Source organism: Eulemur rufifrons, chromosome 7 (genome assembly GCF_041146395.1).
Source record: "Eulemur rufifrons isolate Redbay chromosome 7, OSU_ERuf_1, whole genome shotgun sequence".
NCBI lineage: Eukaryota > Metazoa > Chordata > Mammalia > Primates > Lemuridae > Eulemur > Eulemur rufifrons.
This window is the reverse complement of record NC_090989.1, coordinates 115,926,414-115,934,805: the sequence shown is the minus strand read 5'-3', so window position 1 is coordinate 115,934,805 and position 8,392 is coordinate 115,926,414.

Here is an 8,392-nt window from a genome sequence, read left to right as displayed (position 1 = left end):
CATTGGTTAGGTTAATTGAGTTACAGAGGCATATCATAACAACCTACAAAAAGGATGTAAATATGATTTAATTTTAGCTGTAACTTTAATAACACTGTATATCTATGTAAAGTGATATAAGCAGTATGAAATGCATTTTTAAATACTTCTATAGAATTGTACAATGTCTAATTATGTGACCCGCATATATCTACCAAGAGGCAAGGCAGTTCATTTATTTTTTTCTATTTGAAGAAGAGATTGTTTCAGATGGGAGCTATAAACCGTCAAACTTTACATGGATGAATTTTTTCTTTGTAGCTTCTATGACAGAGAACTTAATATATATAGTAATGTTGCAGATTATCTGTTATTTATTTTTATATCCTGGAATTAATTTATTTGTTCACTTATTAAATCATTTATTTACTAATTCAGTAAGAAACTCTCGTTCTGTTATATTTATTAAATTATTTCACCTACTTCCTTGTAAGATCAGGGCAGAAGTGCAATACTTAAGGATAATTAATGTGGTTTATTTTCACTTTGTCCTTATTTTTTCTTAGTACCATATCCTTAATTTTTATCACATTTCCTTTTCCTCTGGCTTAGCCTTTTTGGGCTGCTATAACAAAATACCATAAACTGGTGGCTTATAAACATGAAACATTTATTTACCACAGTTCTGGAGGCTGGGAAATTCAAGATTAAGGTACAAGCAGGTTCTGTCTGGTGAGGGTCTGCTTCCTTGCTGTATCCTCGCTGACTAGAAGGGGCTAGCTAGCTCTCTGGGTCTCTTTTATAAGGGCACTAATAATGCATTTATCAGTTCTCCGTTCTTGTGACCTAATCATCTCCCATGGCTCTGCCTCCTTGGGTTAGGGAAGTAGGATTTCTTCTTATGAATTTTGGGCAAGACAAACATTCAGATACTCCCCCTTTTTTTCCCTTCTGAAAATGCATTCTGTCGTTCTCACTAATGGTAAAACTAAGGGATGTTGCTTATCCCTCCTTAAGTTTGGCTAACATGTTTTAAAAATCTGCTCTTTAGTGATGGATATTTCTTAATTTAACTAATGCCCTAGTTAGTAAATTACAGTAGAGTATTACCTGCAGGCAGAAAAATGGCAAAATATTTTAACCTGTTTATTTTGCTTTGTTTTATAAAGCTATACACTCTATTTGTGTGATGGAAGAGGTTTGTCACCTAAAGTTAACAAAAATGAACTCTGTAGTGCCTTTTAAAATATACTTACATCAATATTGTGGACCTCATCAAAAATATTTTGTCCATTTATAAATTACCTCGCCCATTAAAAACAAGTTTCCTGGTCCATACATCCTAAAAAGGTTAACATCAAGGACAAATGTCTAACAATTACAACCTTGGAATCCCAGTTCATTCCCATGATCCACCCTTTCCTTAGCAGAATCCTGAGGTGCCTTAGGTTTTTCCCAGGTATGGTTAGGAAAAGTCCTTTAAAGCCAGGGGAGCTGGATCTAGTTGTTCAGTAGCTTAGGGCTATCCAGCTGTTGGGGTTTTACGCTTATGCACCTTATGCACTAGGGATTCATGACTCTGGGCATCATGGCTGACATTGATCTGCTTGCTATTCATATTTACTTAGTGAGCAGTTTCTCTTTACCCTTTACCTCTCATCTTCCCACCCCCAACTCCTTATTCCTATGCTGCTGTAACTTCTGTGGGAGAGCACTTTGAGGCACTCAACAGCGGCCTTACTCTTTTTTGCAAAACCTATTTGCACAGGGTTTTTTGTTTAAGTGATAGGGTATCTGTTGCCCAGGCTGTAGCATGAATTCCTGGCTTGAGGATCCTCCCACCCCAGCCTCCCAAGTAGCTGGGATTACAGGCGTGAGCTGGGCCCGGCTTGTTTTGATTTTTTTAAAACCAGTTTCTTGGTTACACTGCCTAGCTTAAAAAAAAAAATCCACTCTAAGTATCTTTCTGCCACTCCTTTACTCAAGAGGTGTATAAAGGCCCTTAAGTAGCTAGACCCCTGGCATGCCAGAGTTTTTATCTTCACTTTGTGCAATAAGTAGAAGCAACACTTGAAAGGTTTTAGTTACTCTCAAAATCTTGATTTTATTAGCATCTGCAGTGTAACCATAGGCAAAAAATGTGTCTGCATTCCATGAATTCCTGAGATGATATGATTAATTTACTGTACGATTTGGCAGGCACCGTGAAAATAGTTTTAAAAAGTCCTTTCTCAACATGGATGAAGCAGGGCAAAAAGAAAAAAGTCTTATAAAGGTGTTTAGTGATAGCCATAACCATGTTAAAAGTTCTTAAATATTCTGTAAAAATCAGTGCACAGTTAAATAATTATCTGACTTACCAAGCAACCTTGGCCTTCTCATATCTTTAAGATATATGACATATGTAAAACTTTTTAAATGAGCATTGATCCAGGTAGTTTCAGTAAGAACATATAGTTCATGAAGAACATACAGTTATTTCTAATGTGGATATACCAAGGGTAGAGTGACATTTACTAGTTTTTTTATGTTATTATTATTTTCTCCGAATCTAGTTTTTTTTAGATTGATAACCTAGATACTGCCCTTTCTAAACTCTGAAGAGTTTTGAGCAGAGGAATGACTTGATCTGACTTTAAAAGTATTTATTGTATTTTTTTAGAGACAGTCCTACTCTTTTCCCAGGCCAGAGTGCAGTGGCACAGTCATAGCTTACTGTAACCTCCAACTCTTGGGCTCAGGTGATTCTCCCACCTCAGCCTCCCCAGTAGTTAGCAGTACAGGCACAAGCCACCAAGCCAGGCTAATTTTCTTTGTTGTTGTTGTTAAGAAATGAGGTCTTGCTATGTTGCCCAGGCTGGTCTCCAACTCATGGCCTCAAGTGATCCTCCTGCCTTGGCTTCCCAAAGCACTAGGATTACAAGTATGAGCCACCATGCCCACCTAAAAGTTTTTAACAGAATCACTCTGACTAGTGTACTGAAGATAGATTGAAGGGGGTGGTGAAAGGGTAGAAGCGGGGGAATACTAAATACTAAATACTGCAATAACTTCAGTAGGATGCAGTGATAGCTTCCACCAGAGTGGAAATGGTGAGAAGTGGTGAAGTTTCTGGATTATTTTGGAGTTGTGGATCAAATACACTTGCACACCATACACATCATTTTTTCATACAATTTCATTGGGTTTACTGGTTCCCAGAAACAGCCCACATATTCTCTAGTTTAAAACCTGCAATGTTTTAAAATATATAGTTACAATTTGATAAAATTAATTTTAAAATAAATATATGCAAATGGGAAAAAGAAAAAAGGCTGCTGAAAGATAATAAGTACTAGTATTACCCAGATCCGCTCCCCAACTTCCTAGTGGAAACAGCCAAAGCTCTTAGCTAGTTCTTTGGGAATTTTCTTTCATATTTCTAAATGTATTCTGTTGCTTTTTCCTGATTTTCAAATTTAATATGTCATACATCAACTTTCTGTTTCGGTTAATGAGGATTTAGTTACATTGTAACACTCCCCACTAAGCCCTTTTCATTCTCAATAAATGTATGGTTATAATTTTTTGTTAAATCAATAGTCAATGCTTACCTTATAACAATATAAATATTGTTGTCTGCTGAGCGAAGCTGTGTATTCTTTTGACATTTGCTTTCTTGAATAACTTCATTTTCCCCCCCTGGAGTTAATAATTGCCCGGATTTAAAATTTTTTGCTTAGTTATATGAGTACTCACACTTGAATATTAATATTTATTTTCATATGGTCAAATGTGTTAGTCTGTCAGTTTCCCTCCCGCCCCCCCGCCCCCCTCCCCCAAGGACTTTTGTCCCTCTGACCTTGGTGATCCTAGCCCTATCCAGATTGGTTATTTTCTAAGCCTGGCATTCACTATCATCTTGGGATTCCTTTCTCTGTTGGGTTATTCTGTGCCTACATTCGATTCCCTCCTCATCAGTTTACTCTCTTTAATTTGTGGAACACATTTTTTAGTTAGCTTAGTAAAAAAAGGGTACAATGTAGGCAGTTTCTTGAATACTTCTTTGTAAGTGTGTTTTATCTGTTTGATAGTTTGGTTTGGTATAGAATTCTAGGATAAGTAATCTGCAGGTGTTGAGAAGTCTGATGATATTATGGTGATTTTTTCCTATCATATGATCTTTTGTTCTTTCTGAAAGTTGATGAAGTCTTAAAAAGATTGCAGTCGTGCATCTTGATGTGTAGTTTTTTTACATCCTTTGTACCTGTTGAACCTGAACTCAGAGATTCTTGAATTCATGCTCCTGAGAGAATGAGCCTTCTGCTCAGGAATATAATTTTACCTATTGTGTGTATGTGTGTGTGTATGTGTACACAAGGGGTATACACTGAACATCCTGCTTTTGCTATATAGCCTGTCTGCTAGGCCTTATTTTCAGTTCTTTGCCTTGTATCAGTCTTGAGTACTTGGTGTGCCTTTAATCATTAGGCCCCCTTAGTATTTTGCAGGGTAAAACTCTTTTGTTTCATTATGTCGGTTGGTTACCCTTCCTATTTGCCTCATTAGATGAAATCTTGCATCTGCTGATTTCTCTGGCACTCTGTCCTTGTGGCATATTCCTTTACATAGTGAGATTTTTAACATGGAGAGGAGATAAATCTGATGTAGTTAATCCTGTTTTCGTAAGTGGAGATTTTAAATGTTTATTGAAGCAGTAGTTCACTGCATCAAATCTAGTGATTTCAGTATACATATAATTGCTTTAAAATAGCAGCATGAGAAATACCGGAGTGTCATTTCCTATACCATACATCTGTTGCATTTTATGATTTAAAACTGCTTCAGGACAGCCTAAGTGCTTATGTGCATACCCACTTATACCACTCCATACCTCTGTACAATTAAGAGCCTCATTATGTATTTTACTTGTTGAAGCGTTTTAAAGTATCATAGTATATCTTTTCTGTGGTCTAACCATAACATATTTGTAATAGCTCTGTTTAAAAATTTTACAGTTCCTCTTGTTGGTAATAGACACACATAACTTCAGTAGCTAATATTTATTGAGCACTTTTTATGGGCCACTTTACAAATTTCTTTACATGGATTATATTATATAGTAGATCATCTTTATAAGCCTGTGGGGCATAGATATTGTTTTTCCCTGTTTTGTTTCTTTGTTTTCTTTGTATAGTGCGTTTATTCTCTTGGAACCAGGAATGACTGGGTAGGTAATAAGGTTTTATGTGCTAACTTTGCTTTTTGTTTGTTTGTTTTAATTATAGAAGTAATTCATGTTCAAGAATATATTTTTTAGGTTTTACAGAACATAAAACCAAAACAAATGGACATGTTTGTTACAGATTTGGGGCCTGTTTTATGTTCAGTAGATTTACAAAGTAAAGAAACAGCTGCAAAAGAAATCAAGCAAAGTCAAATTAAGTATGATTTGCTGTAAATAAATCACTAGTGTTGTGTTAATGTGGTGGACCAACCTGTGGGTTCTTTCTTTTTTTTTTTTTTCCCTCTTCTTTATTTTAGAGACAGGGTCTCGCTGTGTCACCCAGGCTGTGAAGCTAGCTCACTGCAGCCCCCAGGCCCCAGACTCAGGTGATACTCTTGCCTCAGCCTTCTGAGTAGCTGGGTCTGCAAGCGTGTACCACCACACCTGGCTAATTTTCTTTTGAGTTCTACATTGCATGTGCTACAGAGTGTACTATGTGACAACTCATGTCTCTTAACCACTTAGCCCTCAATACTTATCATATGTAAACTTACGACTTTTGTTTAAGATTCTCCTTGTGGCCTTATATAAATTAAGGTTTTTGGTTTGGGGTTTTTTTTTTTTTTGAGACAGTCTTGCTCTGTCGCCCAGGCTGGAGTGCAGTGGCATCATTATAATTCACTATAACCTTGACCTCCTGGGTTTAAGCAATTCTCCTGCCTCAACCTCCCCAGTAGCTGGGATTACAGGCACATACCATCACACCCGGCTATTTTTTTTTTTATATATATATATTGTGTAGTAGAGAGGGGGTCTTGCTGTGTTGCCCAGGCTGGTCTCAAACTCCTTGCCTCAGGCAATCCTCCTGCCTCAGCCTCCTGAAGTGCTGGAATTACAGGCTTGAACCACCATGCCCAGCGAAAAATAAGGTTTTAAGACTATTTCATGGCTGTTGAAAAATAGTATCTGTTTTTTGTTTATTGAGTATAGAGGTCTCTCAGACCTAGTTGGCTTTGTTTTTAATCTGCTATAACCATACCTTTTATCTAATTATGTTGATATCTGACTATATTTTATGGTTTTGATATTTTCTTTTTGGGAGTTAAAATTTTTTAATTTTCTGTTTGAAGCTATAATAATTTTTTTTGAAATATTAAATTTGTTATGATTAAATGTTTCACATGATATACATAGATTCAGTTCCAGGTAGTTATTAGCAATTCCTACTAGTTTTTACATATTATTTAAGTCAGATTTATCAAGATATTATTTATGTACAATAAAATCCACAAAGGCTAAATGTACAGTTCAGTGAGTTTTGGCAAATGTATTAAAATCAAGATTACTAAAACCAAGATAATTAAACATTTCCTTTATTTCAAGAATTCCTCCAAGCCACTTACAGTCACTTTCTACTTCCTCTCCTACCCGGTGATAGCCACAGATCTCATTTCTGTCCCCTCTAGTTTTGCCTTTTCCAGAATATCATAAAAATGTCATAAAATGAAAGCCTTTTTGTACCTGGCTTTTTAAAATTAGCATAATGCTTTTGAGATTCATCCAGGTTGTTGCTTTTTATTGCAGAATAGTATTCCATTGTGTAGATATGCTACAATTCATCTTTCACCAGTTGATGGACATTTAGGTTGTTTCCAGTTTTTAGCTATTAAAAGTAAAGCTGCTATAGACATTCATGAACAGGTCCTTGTGTGGACCAGTCTGTTCATTTTTTGAGTCAGTAACTAGGAAGGAGATTACAGGGTTGTGTGGTGGTTTTATGTTTAAGAAACTGTCAAACTTCCCTAAAATGCCTGTACCATTTTCAGTTCCCACAGCAGTGTATGAGATTTCCAGTTGCTCTTCATCAGCACTTGCTATTGTCAATCTTTTTAATTTTAGCCATTACTAGATGTGCAGTGGTATCTCATTATGGATTTACTTTGCATTTTCCTGATGACAGATGATTTCGAAAAGTCTTGCTGTGTGTTTATTTGCATCCATACACCATTGGTAAAGTGTCTGTTAAATCTCTTATTGTTATTATTGGATTTTGAGTGTTTCTGAATATAAACAGTTTATCAGTTATATGATTTGCAAATATTTTTTCTCAGTCTATGGCTTATCTTTTCATTTTATTTATTTTTTTCTTTTCATTTTCTTAACAGTTTCTTTCAAAGAATAGACGTTTTTAATTTCAGTGAAATCCAATTTCTCAATTTTTTTCTTTAATGATTCATGCGTTTTTGGCTCTTGTTCAGTTAAGAAATCTGTACCTAACATAAAGTCAAAAAGATTTTTCTCCAAATGCTTTTTTCTAGAAGTTTTCATGTTTTTACATTTAGTTACATGATCCATTTTGAGTTAATTTATTTAATGATTTCTTGTTTTAAATTTTATTTGGAGTGATATTAATCTTGGTATGCTTGCTTTTCTTTTATTATATATTGTATATATTTTATCTATGTTTATTTTTAATTCTGGAGGTAGGATTGTTTAGTACATTACTGTGGTGAATTGGTTTTCTTTTTCTTTAGTGCTTAACTTGGAGATCCATGTTAACTTAATCAGCTTTTCTCTTTTCACTGCAGTAAGAGCTCTTCTGAGTGATTTTCTTCTTTGGCTAGAAAGCATTTCTCAAGGCTTTACTGGGTAGCTAATAAAGCTTTAAGAGAAAACTATTTCCTAATCTTGTATATCTTACATACTTTTTAAACAGTTTTTATAATGTTGATTGTTAAGAGCTTTTATTTTGTTGTTCTGATGATCAGTCCTTTTATTTAAATTGGATTCTTCTGGCCGGGCGCAGTGGCTCACGCCTGTAATCCTAGCACTCTGGGAGGCCGAGGTGGGCGGATCGTTTGAGCTCAGGAGTTCGAGACCAGCCTGAGCAAGAGCGAGACCCCATCTCTACTAAAAATAGAAAGAAATTATATGGACAGCTAAAAATATATATAGAAAAAATTAGCCGGGCATGGTGGTGCATGCCTGTAGTCCCAGCTACTCGGGAGGCTGAGACAGGAGGATTGCTTGAGCCCAGGAGTTTGAGGTTGCTGTGAGCTAGGCTGACGCCACGGCACTCACTCTAGCCCGGGCAACAGAGTGAGACTCTGTCTCAAAAAAAAAATAAATAAATAAATAAATTGGATTTTTCTAAGTCTACTTATATTGCACAGGTTTTCACATAACAGATACTAACTGTGAGTATCA